Source organism: Manis javanica, chromosome 1 (assembly GCF_040802235.1).
Source record: "Manis javanica isolate MJ-LG chromosome 1, MJ_LKY, whole genome shotgun sequence".
NCBI lineage: Eukaryota > Metazoa > Chordata > Mammalia > Pholidota > Manidae > Manis > Manis javanica.
The window spans coordinates 2925160-2940887 of record NC_133156.1 but is presented as its reverse complement, the minus strand read 5'-3'; the positions used below and the strand labels follow the sequence as shown (position 1 = coordinate 2940887).

Genomic DNA, 15728 nt, shown 5'->3' with positions numbered 1-15728 from the left:
CCTTGGCCCTATTGCCCCTAAGGCAAGAGACCCAAGACCTTCTAACCCTTCTCCCCTGTCTACTAGTACTGTTTTCCAGGCCTTGCTCCCCCCGGTTTTACCCTCTACAGGCGAAATCCTTAAAGGCCTGGCTGATGTGACTGCAGAATCCCTTAACTCCACTAGATATAGCGAGTGCTGGTTATGTTTCTCCCCCGTTCCCCCGTTTTACGAAGGGATAGCAGTTTTAGTAAACACCTCAGCAGACCTCATACTTACCAATGACTCCAGCAAGACTCGCTGGTCAGACCCCTCCCGTTTTTCAGAGACCTCTCCGGGTCTCACATTGACGCAGCTTTCGGGAATAGGCCTCTGTATACATAGCCCCCTCTTGCGTCTACCCCCTCAGCTAGTACCCATTTGTAACAGCTCCTTCTCACCCCCGCTGTCCTATGAATTCCTTGTCGCGCCCAACGGTACTTATTTTGCTTGCTCCTTTGGCATAACGCCCTCCGTTAACCCGCGCTTACTAATATCTAACAATGAATATTGTGTTTTAGTCATGCTCATGCCCAAGATTTCCATACATCCCACCGAAGACCTCCTTCCATATTACTCGGGCTCTACTCGCACTAAGCGTGAGCCAGTAACCGCCATTACCTTATCTGTATTATTAGGATTAGGAGCAGCTGGGGCTGGAACAGGCATTGCCTCCATAATTACTTCTAAACAACAATATTATGCTCTTAGTCAGGCTATTGATAAAGACATACAAAATCTGCAAGAGGGTTTAGACAGCCTGAAAGAATCTGTTGTCTCTCTCTCTGAGGTAGTGCTCCAAAATCGCCGAGGGTTAGACCTCCTTTTCCTGAAAGAAGGAGGCCTCTGCGCTGCTCTTAAAGAAGAATGTTGCTTCTATAAAGACAAAACAGGGTTAGTGCAAGATAGCATTGATAAAGTTAAGAAAAACCTAGAAGCCAGGCAAAAACAAAGAGAAAAGGATGAGGCCTGGTATAAAAACTGGACCTCTGCCACCCCTTGGTTAACTACTCTGATCCCCACCATCCTTGGACCCTTGGCAGGATTCTTCCTTTTAGTGTCTCTTGGCCCTTGGGCCTTAAGAAAACTGACAGTTTTTATTCGAGAGCAGGTTGACCAGCTCGTCAAGCCAGCGGTTGCTGTTCATTATCACAGACTTACAGCCTGTGATGAAGAGTCTTACACCGAGCCAACCAATGCTCCCGGTCTCCGGTTCTCAACTTTACAGGCGCCTCAACCATGGTACCATCGATTCTGGCACCGTACTTAATGTGGCCCATATGCTGGTCAGCCAGAACCAGACATACCCCTAACTATGAGGGTATGGGCATCGAGATGAGTGCGAGACAAAGTACCGCAAGGGAGGGTTCTTCCTAGAACCTCTCTGGTCCTCCCTGAGAATACGCCTGGCTTGCATAGAGGTTGGTATCCATATGTACATAAAGCCTTGATATATTAAGATCAATTTGGCTTTCAGCTCTGCCTCTCCTCCCTAAAAGATACCGAGAGCATTTGCAGGATGTTACCCTGCTGGAGGAGCCAGGCCTCTATTCCCTCACTCGATTAAGGCCCACCTTTCTAAAATAAGTAGAAAGGGAGGAGATGTTGGGAGCCACACAAAGACAACAAGATGGCCACGGTTCATGAGGTTCCTGCTTCACTTCCTGGAAATTAGCTGCGAGCCCGCGCGCGCCAACAAGGAAGCCCGCGCGCGCCAAGAGATACTCTTCTCCCCCTCCTTCCCCATTATCATATACCAATCAGAATGTAACTCGCTGCGTCACCCCTGCTATGCAGCCAATCCCCTGCCTACAAGTATCCTATAGCCCACTCCGCCCCTGAACACTGGTGTATATCTACCCCCGTCTTACAATAAAATTTGAAGGCTTGATCAGAATACTGTCTTGCCTTCGCTCTTCTCTCGCCCCCATTTTCTTTCAGGTCGGATCCCCCTCGTCCCCACAAATAACTAGGTCCCGCTGGACGGGACAATGACCCAACCTTAGATGATCAGTGGCTATGTTTTTTTTTAAATTTAGGGCCTATAATATTCCTACTTTCCAATCAAAAAGTAGATCGATTCCACATATAAAAACATATTTCATTTGCTGTGGCTTAGAAAGCTTTTTTAGCTCAAGAGTTCTTTGCACTTCTAAGGAAGCTTCACAACTGGAAAGGCTGACAACGTCAAGAACATGGGACTCATAAGCCAGGAAACAGAATTTCATTCCAGCTCCATCACTCAGAAACTAGAAGGCCCTGAGCACATCGCCTCCCCTCTCCAGCTTCAGAGGAGAGAATGCACAGAGCACTTTGTGTACTATAAGTGCAGAAACATAGGTCCGTGCATGATACCATTGTTCCCTCACGAAATGATGAAGGTGAGTTTACATTAAGACTATTCGCCAAAAGCACGCGCTCCACAGGGGTAGGAAAGACCCAGAGCAACTCAAATTTTCACTTCCTGATTAGGCTGCTAATCCTGAACTGAACTCTAATCCAAGTGGTACTTTGCTGTGTGAGTAACTGTCCAGCGTCCCTTCCCTGCACACCTCTCACACTCGGCCACATTAGCCTTCAGTAAGACACAATGCACTCTAGGTCTTCCTTGACTGTGCAAAGCTCCTTCCCTGCTCTGGACCCAAAATCTGGCACATTGCTAACCTCCGTAGAGTTAACACTTAACATATTGCACTATAATGACTGCCCCCTCAATAGTCTGGGAACTCCTTGAAGATGGAGGTCATATATTATTAATCTTTGTACCCCAATGGGAGTACCTGGTAGAGATGGACATGGTTTATTGCATGCATGGATGGGCGCGCGCATATAAGCCATCATGCCTGCCCACAAAGAACAGAACTGTGATGTACACGAACTGGGTGCTTTTGTGAGTCTCCCCAAAGTGCTATCAACATATTTAATAACAGCTTTATTGAGATACAGCTCACATTCTCCACTTAAATTGTACAATTCAGAGGTTTTTAGTATATTCAGAATTGTGCAGTCCAATTGCAGTGCATTCTCATTACCCTAAAAAGCAGCCCCTACCCATTAACAGCCACTCCCTATTTTCCTCTAGCCCCTGGCAACCACTGATTTTTGTCTCTACGGATTTTTAATTCATTTCTTCTTAGCAATAGACATAGCATCAAATATTAGAATGCATCTCTTCTCATGATTGAAAAGAAATAAAATCTGAAGCAGCTTTGACTTAGTAGAGAGTCAATCTCCTTCCTCTGTGACCTTGCGCTAGTTGAACTGGTTTTCGTTTCTACCACGAAGTTTAGACGGGGAATGAGGGCACCTTCAGGCTACAAAACAAACCAGCAAAAACACACAAGAAACCCCTCTGGCTGTAATTGCAACAGTTCACCCTAGGTAGCCTTTGCCGGGCTTCCTTAATCGATATCTTTAAATAATTAAGGTTTCTCAGCACCCAGCTGCAGCCTCTGCCCTCCCAGGGAGAGAAGGGCCCGAGAGAGGCTTCCATGCTCTGTTTTTCTCTGGGTCGTCTATTTATTTCTGGGCGGGCAAAGGAGAGAAGCTGCAGAACCCAGGAGCGCGCCCTGCCCTGCAGGATGCCTCGCCCAGCCAGGGACCCCACCCTCCCGCCGCCCCGCGCGTCCCCGGCGCGGGAGGGCGGGGCTGGGGGCGGAGCCAGCAGCTCGGGCAGCCAGTCCTGGCGGCGGCGCGTCCCAGGGGTCCGCGACTCGCCGGGCGCGCAAGGGGCGGGGCTGCGCTTGACAGTGGTGGTCGCTGGGCAGCGGAGCACGGGCGCGGCGAGCTGAGCGCAGCGCTGGAAGTGCGGGGTCCCCGCCGGATCCGGCCCTCGGCGAGGCGCGGTAGCCTCCCGCAGCGGCGGCGGTGTCCGGGCGATGCTGCGGCTCTCGGCGGGCGCCGGCGTCCCGGCCTCTTCCTGAAGGTACCCAGCCCCGCTCGTCCCCTCTCCGCGGGACTCCGCGGCGCCCGCGGCGCGGCTCTGCGGGGCTCGAGGCTCCTGGAGCTAGTGGTGGGCTGGTGAGCGGGGCGGGTGGGGCTGGGCGGGGCCGCGCCATTGGGACGCCGGCCCCGCGAGCGGAGGGTGGTGCCAGAGGGAAGCGGGTGCGGGAGGAGGGCGGTCTCCGGGGGGCAGCGGGCGGCATCCCCATCCTCCATCCTCCTCCTGCCTCCTGTGGTTTGCAAGAGGCTTTGCTCCAGGAGAAAGTTTGATACTGAGACTTGAGGAGCCAGACTCGAGGGTCCCCGCGGCCCGCACATCCGCTGCCGGGGACGCCCGGGTCCCGAGGATGGGCATGCAGGAATCCTTAAACGCTTTGGGACCCTAGCAGCCTACTTGCCACGAGCGCTTCCTTGAGGAAATTCCTCTGTGGGAATCCCCTTTGGGGAGGTGGCTTTCCGGAAACAGAGCCTCCAGAGCCCCCACGCTGTGGCTTTTGCTTGAAAACAGTGCAGCGGGTCTGTCCCATGTCCTCGCCCCCTAGAATGGGAGCTGCAATGGGTGCTATCCGTGCTCTAAGAGCTTCACATATTTCAAACGACCTTCTAATGAAAGATCCGGAAACACCAGTGTGTCCAAGGCGCCCGTGATTACTTTTGTCAAATCTTGGCTATTTTCTTACTGCCATGTGCTTCCAGTTTTCCCTGAGTGCTGGGCGGGTGCTGTGGGGCACAGGAAAGGGAGGAGAAGTTACAGCCCAGTTATAAGGGGGAGAGGTGGCAACAATGAATACAGAACACAAGTACCCACTTGAAGATAGGAGAAAGTTTGAACCTTCAAAACAAGGTGGATTAGGTGGGAGTTATTTGCTTTACAAAACTTACTCTAATGCAGAGACATACAGTCAGAATTGAGCGTTACACAAGATTGTAGGACCACATCATCAGTTAGTAGCTCACAATAGAGGTAGGAACAAGTAGATATCACATGGGATGGAAATTAACAAATATATATTGATCCTGTTTAATTCCAATGGATCTGATACTTTTCAGATCACATGGATCCTGGCATTTGCTTTGTTCATTTCTTCTCTTCCCAAGACATATTCATACCATAAGACAACTTTATAAGACCAACTTTTGTGCCCTAGAAACACCCTCAGCTAAGGACGTGGGCATTTTGTTCTGGTTCCTGTTATATACACTATAGCAAGTGGTAATGCCACATCTGTAGGAACATTTGCATCATAAAGAGAAGGAAATTTCCTTAGTAGTGACACACGTGGTACCGAGCACATACTGTGTGCCAGATATACTGATGGCGGTGGGATTTCGACCTGGATCTCCTTGATCTGCTGATACTCTTTACCACTGTCCTATGCTGCCTCTCATCCCCTCTTGAGAGAGCGTTCCCCTGTGTTATAGTAGGTAATCCAGATATGGCAATTTATACTATCCCTACTGGCTTCCTGGATCAGACCCCATTCTACAATATTCTGTCCCTCTGAGAACCTGACACTGCATGCCTGTGCCCAGCAGATATTCTGTTCAAAGAGTGACATCAGGAACTCCCCAGACTCCAGCATGTGAACTCAGATGGAAACATAATCTTGTCCTTTCATATAAATTGGTTCTAGAAGACAGGTAGCCAAGTGTTTCCTTCCTTGTCACTTCAGGAGCACTCTCTACCCTCTCAGTCATCCAAGCCTGTTTTAGCTCTGTACACACAATACACACCACCAGTTGGCAGCAACGCAACCTGGCAGTGTTCCCATTGGCACACTCATCTTCCTGTACCAACTGTCAGAGAATTCCTGACACAGGCCAGCCTACTTTAAAAGGAAAACCTGAAACAAAGTTGCTGGAGAAGGCGGTATTAAGTTGAGGGAATCCCTGGATTCTCCACTGGGGACCGGAAAGGAAATTACCAGAGGACCCTAGGAGCAGGAAGCAGGCCTTTTCCATAGTGTGAAATGCCATGCATTTGATACAGTCTGTTGTCAATACTATTGAAGATATGTGTCCACCATATAGACACCCTTTTACCTCCTGTCCTGCTGATGGATGTGGCCACACACCTATGTCTGATTTGATTACTTCCTTTTGCAGCCTTGTGGTTGTCACTTGGCTGAAGTGTCAAGAACTGATGTCAGAGTTGCGACACAGTATGTTTTGAAGCTGGGCCTAAAAAAACCATGTCTGTACAATCTGCAGAGAAATCATATCATTTCTCCTCCTTAGGGGTGTGTGTTGTTCTTGTCCCCAGATATAGTTTTCAACTCTCTCTGGTTCCAAAATGATTTACAGTACCATGCCTAAAAAGAAATGGATGCATTTTTGAGCTGTGGCCATATGCTGCCTGGAAACATATCCCAGTAGCTGGCATTTTACTCATGTTACCCTAGTGCAGAGTCTCAAAAGTCCTGTATGCAGGCTTTGGGATTTCAAATGGACTTTCCTATCTAATTATTTCACTCCATGCCCTGTGGCAGTGGTCAGGTTTGAGTTTAGAATACAGCCCCAACACCTTCCCTCCAATATCTCTAAACTGCCAGAAACTGTAACAGCACAAATTAAAGCTGGGAAAAGAGAACATGAGATTTGCTCATAGTCACACTCTTGAACCAGAATGGAAGATGTACCAGAAACACTGCTGGGGATGAAGAGTGAAGCAGATGTCTTAAAAATGACTAGTTACCCAGAGAATTATACCAAACTATTGACATCACACAGTCTGCCTAAAGTTGGGTTCATGCAAATACCTCATTAACTTAAAATGGTCCAGTGTCAACAGATTTCCAGTCTGCATTCTATTCTGTTTATAAAACTTGTCATTAATTGCATGCCATCTTTCTTTCCATATTTCCTCAAATCTAAAATACCATCAGTTGTAAGACACATTATTTTTTTTTGTCACACAGAAAGAAATAAGATACTGCCCGTTATATTATGACATGCCACTTTAACAATGGTTTTCCATGACACTGTGTGAGTTGGTCACACTTATCTTTCATTGCTTTCATGTTTCCTTCATTGCTTCCTGGGGTTTTGATACTTTTTCCTGCTGGTCCTTTCAGTTTCCTTGCTAAGAGTGTGATTGGCAGTGGGTTTGCATATATCTTATTAACAGACCATAGCTCATATTCATCTGTGTGTCTTTCTTCAGTCTGGTAAAGCACTTGAATCTGTCTTTGCAAGGTAACAGGAAAATGCCAAAAAATAGACACATGTGTTGTTTAGTAATATAACATGTATACCCCACTGCTTTATTTCTGTGCCTTGGTGCATACGAAGAGACATCTTTCAGTTAAAATCATAGCCTAATCTTTTTGAAAACCATTTAAATGGCAATTAAACAGAACATGTACAGTGCCAACAATGCCCATAATTTAGCAGAAGTGGCAACAAAATAAATAGCTGTGACCAAGTTTGTTCATGTGGCAGAGCAATGACAATTGTGCTGTGACTACTGTCATTTTGTCAGCAGTTTTAAGATACTGCCAATATTAAGACTCACCCTGATTTCAGAGAAGTTAAAATGTGAAGAAAAAAGCCTTAGCTATGAGATCTGCTAGTCTGTGTCCTTAGTTTCCTGAACCCTAACCTGCCTGCTTTCTTTCATGTGGTCATTCATTCATTCATTCATTCATGTAGTCGTTCATTTTGTTAGACTTCAAGCTCCTGGAGGGCAAGGAATTCTCTTGTTCTCTACTATATGCCAACCACTAGAAGAGTCTAGAACACATAGTTAATCTGCTCAGTGAATGTCCATAGAATGAGCGAATGAAAGTCATTCTTCCATGGAGTGTCATAGGGATGCATCAAGGAGTTGACTGTTCTCCTGCTCGTCGGAAAACATTCTTATAATTATGAGATTGACAGAAATGCCAAACAGAAAAAGAGTGAGGCCAGCATTTAAGTCTTTGATTTTATTTACAGATCCCTATTCAAAGTATTTCATGCTGTTACAAAACTAGTGCAGGGTAGAAGAAATTCCATTGTAACTTTTATTAATCTTTGATTACTGAAGGAATCTGTAACAACTTTTATCTTGGCCCTTTTGTATGATCCAAAATAAAAAATTGCTCGAATTTTATGCTTAGTTCAATTTCGCGTACTTGTCCCACTGTGTACTTAAACATAGCTGAGAATTCATAGGTACATACTGTTCCCGCCGTAGGCTGTTCTGTCACAGACACTCAGTGCTGGTGACTTTGGATGCACATCTCCAAGAAGACTTATGTGTATATGTATTTCAAGGCCTTGCCTATTGTCCACTTTTTAACCCCAAAAAGGGCATCTTGACATTTTGACAAAGAAAAAGACAGAAAAGGGAAAACCTTGAGAGGTGGTACAGACCTCCATCTATCAGTGCCTCTGCCTCCTTACTGCCCCCTAGTCAAGTCGGCTGTACTTCTAGGCCAAGGACAGGAAGCTGGATGAAGATGCAGCAGAAGGAATGGCAGGGAGGCTCAGCTTAGCAGAAGCTCTGCGGCAATCCCGAGGAGCTGAGGTAATTAGCACAGCCCAGATAACCTCCAAGTCCGTGACTGTAAGACTGGATCTGCAAAAACACCCAGACTCCAGTCCAGTGACATGTGTGACCTCTGAAACAAGTGCATAACCAACGAAGGTCACTCATGAGTTCCAAAAATACATTCAGTTCGCCCGCTCAGGGTGAGAACATGACATGGGCAGAGGTTCACCATGGCCTCTCCCCATGTGCCAAGGTAGCAGGTGCCATGACTGGACCCGGCAGACAAACCAAAGTTGATTCTTTCATACAGTATAAAACAACAATTAAGTCCTTTTGGTTATATGCCAAACAAACTTACATATAATTACTTTTATGAAGTCCTTTAAAGTGGGCCAGACAAATGACAAATGACAAAATTTAAAACTTGTTTTTACTGAACATGTAGGATGGGATCAAAGAAAAACATAGTAATCTTAGCTGCCAATTCTGTGATTATGTGGGGTGTTTTAATGGTGCCCAGGATTTGTTTTAATCGGGTATGTTAAGATATGCAGATGTAGAAATGACTGCCACAGTGGGATAACTTTATTATGCTCACAGTCCCCCAGAAGCAAGAGGCAAAGAATGTCATGCAGGGACACATCGGAAGCACTGGGGCCCATTGAGAAGCAGAGGAAGTAAGGGGAATTGTGGACAAGAGCGTCTCTTGTGGTTTCCACTGGAAGGAACAGGAGAGGCAGGACAAGCAGGCATAAGACCAGCTGGTATGAATAATTTCAGAAGGCTTTGGGGCATAGGGCTGCCCTCGTCTGACCCCTGACCCCAGAATGATTACAGCAGGTGGCTAGTGCCCTATTTGTGAGGGCCAATAGAGGAGGTGGTTGGGAGCATGGACTCTGGATTGATTGGCTTGCTTAGGGAAGGCACTTTGGAAGACCAGTTGTTTGTCTGTAGGAATGGGCTCACCCTGGGAGAGGCAGCCCTGCCAGCATCATCAAGGCCCCAAGATGTCAAAACATCACAATACAGAAAATAAAAGACAGTGAATACATGGAGATGAATGAATTCGGTCCATGTCCACATGGAGGATTCAGCCAAATGTGCCAGAATGCCTGGTGCTGGGCCTGACACATGGCCCTCTCATCCAGTAAACATTAATTAAATATACATTATGATATCATCATGGTGCCAGATGGTCCAGCCATGCTCACAGTCAGTGTTTGCTGGGTACTGGGGTCAGGGGCTCAGTGTTCACCTCGAGAGAAAGAAAATATGAGAAACTGCACAGTACGTAAAAGATTCCCAGGGAAAAGATGAACCACCCCGGTGAAGAGGAGGCGAGCACTTAAATCTGTAACACATAAGTGAGCCTTAACAAATACATCTTTAGCTGTAAGATCTTAAGACCTGTAAGGTAATTATGTTCAGGGTAAATCCTCATTCACTGTGGGTTTGGAGTATCAAGAAAGGCAGGACGCATGAACATTAACAGGCAACTTTTAAAAAGGGCATCTCTCAGAGTAACACTGGAGTTGCCAAATGAATTGTGTGCTGCAGATGTGCTCTGGAGTAGACTTCTGCATGTAAACGCAAAATAGCATGAAACATACTTTTTTTCTTGACTGCTTGTCAGGACTGATCAGATGATCAGATGGTGCACATGCACATAAAGGCCTGGTGCTGGAGGGAATCGTATGGATGCCATTAGCAGAACGCAGTGGTGACAAGCCTAGGCACAGAATGTTTAAAATGTACCTTTATTTTCAGGATGCTGATGGAGGGCAGCAATGAGTGGAGCGGACATGGGGTTAGACTCAAGACATTACTTTTAATGATGAATAGAAGGAGTGAGTGATTGGAGAAGTGTTAGGATGGACGGCTAAGTAAGTTAAATGTGTTGCTGCTATCGTGACTTTTCTGTATGTGGCTGGTTAATGATTACAATGTCTTTAAAGTTCTATGACTTTTTCTTGGGATCTTGACCATGCATGTGAAGAAGTAGTCATGAAAACATAAGCAGGTGGTCAGTCTCAAAAATCTCAGAGGGGTAATTTCTCCAGCGAGAAGTGAGATTGCTCTCTGCCTCCCATTCATTCCACTGTGTGACTTTGCACACATCTCCTTTGCATTGTGCATGAGCCTGTCTGTGTTGATGGAAATGGTAGGAATGTTTTCACTGGAGCACAGCTGCTCCCCCATCGTGTTTCCAAACTGACATCGTAACTCCCTAATTAAAGTAGCGATATTAGCTTAAACTGGACAGTGAAGGCTTTTCTGCCTGGCTTATGTTGCTGACCTAGATTTGATGTTGGTCAGGACAGTCCTTGGGTTTATCCACACCACTGAAGTGTGTCTGCCTTAATCCAATATATTTTATAATCCAGGATTTGTGGCCTTTTAACCTCTGGTTCCATACATGAATTAAATCCATATAAAAATGGAGTAGTTAGTCAAATGCAGTAATGTGCAGAAACATTTGAATTGTCCTAAAACTGTATTGAACAGTTGAATCTACATGAGTGCTGCATCTTGCTTTCAGATATTTCTCAAAATCATTGACACTCAGGAGTCCTTTGCTTCTTAGAGCCCCTCCTTGGCTTGGATACTTGCACATGAGATCCCCAAATGGGACGAACAGCCTTCCTGGAGCTGTTCTAGGTGTTTGCATTCTGTTTTAGCTTTAACCTTTATGAATTTGTGAATGGAGGGGAAAGAGGCATATCTTTGCAAACCTCTTGAGCCCTAGAGACTAGGAAAGGGCCTGAAAATGGTAGGAGTTTAATAAATATGTACTGAATTAGAATATATTGTTTGCCTGATTGACACAGGAATTTCCATCCTTTGGCCCGAAGATTCTTATTAATTATGAATAAAAGTCTATATAATGCTTTATAATTTGATAGTTAAATCACCTAGAATGAAAAATCAAGAACATCAAAACTGAAATTTTAACAAAAAGAAGTCATGAAGATAAACATGCCTTTACAAATTAAAAAAAAAATCTGTTACAAATGACCATTATTAAAATTCTATGATTCTGAATTTAAAATTAGAGTAAGAATAATAGTATATTCTAGATTTTGGTATAGATTATCTAATGAACTTAATTTCATACACACAAATAAGCAGTATAGCTTTGAGGAAATATCAGTTACTTAATAAAGCTTACTAAAGTATAGAATTAACAGTTTGAAGAAAAGAAAATAGAAAAACAGAAAAAGTAACACATTTTAGTCATAAACAAATACAGGTTTTCCTCATTATGCAAAAGTAGAGCTTTTCTATGAAACCTTTTGTAAACAACTGTGACATAAAGCAAAGAACAATTACCATTTTGTAAAAGCAAAAATCCCCTTCAGATTTCTGTCAGCTAGTGACAATAGGTACTAATGCAGGTCTTTTGTAAAAGCAATTAATTTCAGATAAGCCATAATGTTACATGTTGGAAAGAAGATAAAGAAATATGATAATAATGGATACATGTCATTATACATTTGTCCAAATCCACAGAATGTACAATAAAATCCAGAGTGAACCATGAGGTAAAATGTGTGCATCACAGGTGATGATATGTCGCTGTAGGTTCATCATTGTAACAAAGGCACCACTATAGTGGGGGAGGCTGATGATATGGGAGGCTGCACATGTGTGAGGCAGGAGGCATATGGGAAATGTCTGTGCCTTCTCATCAATTTTGCTGTGAACCTTAAACTGCTTTAAAAAAAAAGTCTTAATAAAAAAGGAAAAGGAAGGGAGGGAGAAAGGGATGGGAAACAGGCAAAGTAATGCATGTATCCCAGGTGTGCAGGCAAAGAAGATTTTTCTGAATGTTTCTGTCATACAAAAGACAGATGCACTCATATACAGAAAATGGAAAGCACTTAAGTAGTGAAATATACTGAAACAATTATAAAAGGCAAAATGACAGAATGAGAAAGAACATGGCTAAGGAAAACCTATTGAAAATATGTAAGAAGTTGATATGGATATGAGGTTGATGGCAGGAGTAGTCAGATTCTAGTCTGTGGGGTTGAGGGAGATGAGCAGACATTTTGGACACTGAAATAGAAATGTTAGATCATTACGTGATAGGTCCAGAACATAAAGCATAGACATTAATTGCCACCACTTCAAGGGGCAGTTTATGCTTTTTGTAAAAATCAAAGCTGATCTGGAAAGTTGGGGTTCTGTGTCCAGTGACATTTTTTCATTTTTTGAAAGTGAAACAAAAATAATGACAATAATCCTTCAGTTGCCACTAGAGATGGTAAATCCTTAGAGACTTTTTTCAGAAACCACTTGAGGCACAATAGCATATCAGGATTCTCTTCCTTTACTTAGATGTTTTTCCAAGAGGTAGACACAAATTCGATAAGAGACCTTGGTTCAGACATTCACAGACCCTAGTAGCACTTGAGACCGGGTTTCCACCTTAGTTGTATCTCTTAAAAACACACTTATCCAAAATACTGCTTATGGCTTTGAAATTTGGTCTCAATACAATCTTCCCTTTGGCATTATCCTCTTGTTTCTGAGGGAACTGGAGTAGAGGCTCTATGAGTATGGCACAGGAGTGGAGAGTGACTTTCTGACTGTGGAAATGACCAGGGTAGAGGTTGGGAGACCCCTTGAGCAGTGGCTACATTATATTAGGTGTGTTTTTGGGGGTGGAAAGAGCTCAGACTCAAGAAGTCTTGGACCTACCACCCCCTTATCCACAGGATAAGTAGACCAGTGCCCTTTGAAGGCTGTGTGGCTAGGACTAAGCTACAAACTTTACATCCTCTCCTTATTTAATCCCCACAGCAACCCCCTGTACAGGAGATCTGTTATTATCTCTATTTTACAGGTTAGGAAACTGAAGAAAGATTAGATGTTTTGCCCAATGTCACTTCAGTGGCAGGTGAAGAAGTTGAAGGAAGACGCCTGCCTCAGTGTGGGACCCAGACCCATGCCTTTAAACCCCTGCATTGTACCCGATGGGGTTCACCTGACACCCCTGTCCTAGCTCCCTTGTTTGTAAAAAGGGTCCCTTCATTATGCTGGGCAGTTTCCTGCTCATTTGCAGGAGAGCATTTGTAAAATATCTCAAGTGCTGATGGCCTGGTGCGGAGCAGTTGCCTATTGCTACTGTGGCTTTTGTTTTTGGGAATGAGTGTGAGGCACTCATCTGGTGAAAGTCCCGGGTATTTTTTGCCTCTCGGGTTTAGTCCTGTCCTGTCCACTGCTATGGCAACCGCTGTATCAAGCTGTCCACCATTACACATCTACAGGAACTTCCCTACTAGGCTCTGGAAGTCCAGTCTAGAGCCCTCTCTTCTCACCGGAGCTGTCTCTCTTACCCTACACAGAGTGTCAGCTGAGTGGGAAGCAGCTCAAGTAGAAACAGAAGCCCTTTAAAAGGGGGTGGAGGGCGCAGAGCAGTATTATTCTCTGCAGGAGTCTGCACCCACTCAGCAAAGCAGTGGGACCAAGTCCACCCACACCTAACACTCCGGTGCCGAGAACTGGGGAACTGTCATCTTCATTTGCTATCCTTTGAGTCCTAGATATGCTATCTTCTTGAATAAGTAAAGAACCATAGGCAACCTGTAGTTTACTCCAGAAGCAATAACTAGATAGAAAGAAGGCTTTTAATTAGAGGTTCCATAAGGTCTTAAGTAGTTCGCAGACCTTAAACATTCATGTCAATACATTGTAGCTAGTGAAACCTACATTGTATTCCCCCAATTCTTTAACAAGATCCTCAGGCATCCACTTAGGAGTTTTTAGAAATCAATTACAAAAGTGCTCTTATAATTTCACAGGTCCAGCACCATGGGCATGTGACACCTGATTAATACCTTAAATACCTGATTAATGTACCTTAAATACATTATCATGCAAGTAATGTATTCAATATTGAAAAAATTTTAATTTAGTTGAGCCAGTAGAAGAAAATACAAACTATCCATGATTCTACCTCCTAAATATAATCACCGTTTGCATTTTGCATGTTTCCTCCCAGATTTTTTTCACATATAGATACCATGTTTGTAACAATTGAATCATTTACTCTGCTATTTTATAAGCTGATTTTTTCATATAGCAGAATTTATCTCGAATGTCTTTCCATGAGAGCAAATCATTACATAGATTTTTAGACAAACTGAAAGTCATCAGACCTTGGTCCCTGTGTTTGGAGACACTAGGAGAGCCTCCACCCAGCTCTGGGCTGAGGACTTTTGTCCGTCTGTTCAGGACACGCCCCTACCTGGTGGAGTTTCCAAGTAGCCTGATCTTGAGTTGGCCTCATTTGTGAAGTGAGAGCTGTACACCTGACCTCTTACCTCTTCCTGGTACTGGGACTCATCATCATGACCTTCCCAGTGTTGTCATGGTCTTCCCAGAGTTCCCAGAGTCATCCATGGCTCTGACGTGGAAGAGCAGGTGAGCTTTTCTGCCTTCATCCTCTGATAGAGGAACGTCAGGGGACACACAACCCTTCCAACTGGGCTCTTGAATCCAAGCCCGTCTGCTGTTCAAAGGCTGCCACTCGGCATGTGGACACCATCCCCGTCTTATAATTCGCATTTCTACAGCTGGTTCTCAATTACGGCTCCCCCTGGGAGCCAGCACACCAGAGATAATGGAATCCCACAGATAATAACCAATCTTATGATAGGGCAAATCTCCTCTCCCTCTATCTTGCAACTAGAGCTGCTCATAAATGGACTAATTTGTTTCTCCTTTTATTTCCCCTGATTAGTCCCTGATTCAAAGCCTAATGAGCAGTGAAGCAGCCAAAATTTGGTTGCCAGAGAGATAAGCAGAACCAGACTATCTTTAAGATCCTGCCATTTCATAGATCAGTCTCTGAAACCTCCCACGACTTCACTGTGAAGAGTGCTAAGCAGTGTGTTTCATTCTAGTAGAATCAGACACTAGTCCTTGGTTCTTTATCCAAATGTTTTACCCAGGCACGTATAGATTGCTTTTGGCTACCTAGGTTCTCCAAAAGCCCATCAAAGCTCTTCAAACAAGTTCCCACTCATTTATGTTTCTTTTTTAAACACTACCTTAATCTCTTTATAGTCATTTTGCCTCCTGAAAAAAAATACATGTGTGTCTATGCATATATAGAATATACAGACACACATTTTAAAGAATGAATCAACATTTCCCATTTTCTAGCCTCAAATGTGCTTGCTCTTTCACCTTCCTACTGAAGAGCCTGAGCCTCCACCTTGCGAGTCACCCAGGGTGCTGGCGTACACACCCTTCCCCCCTGGCCCATGTGGGCAGCTGTGCCCCC

General features: G+C 44.6%; 1 protein-coding gene across 1 annotated transcript in view; it reads left to right on the top strand.

Moving 5' to 3' along the window:
* The first annotated feature begins 3086 nt into the window (after nt 1-3086).
* The window catches only part of LOC140848869 (protein furry homolog), a 249912-nt gene continuing 237270 nt past the window's right edge, over nt 3087-15728 (top strand). Inside the window, 1 exon segment of the mRNA XM_073233639.1 lies at nt 3087-3943. The gene's annotated coding sequence lies outside the window, so the exon portion shown is untranslated.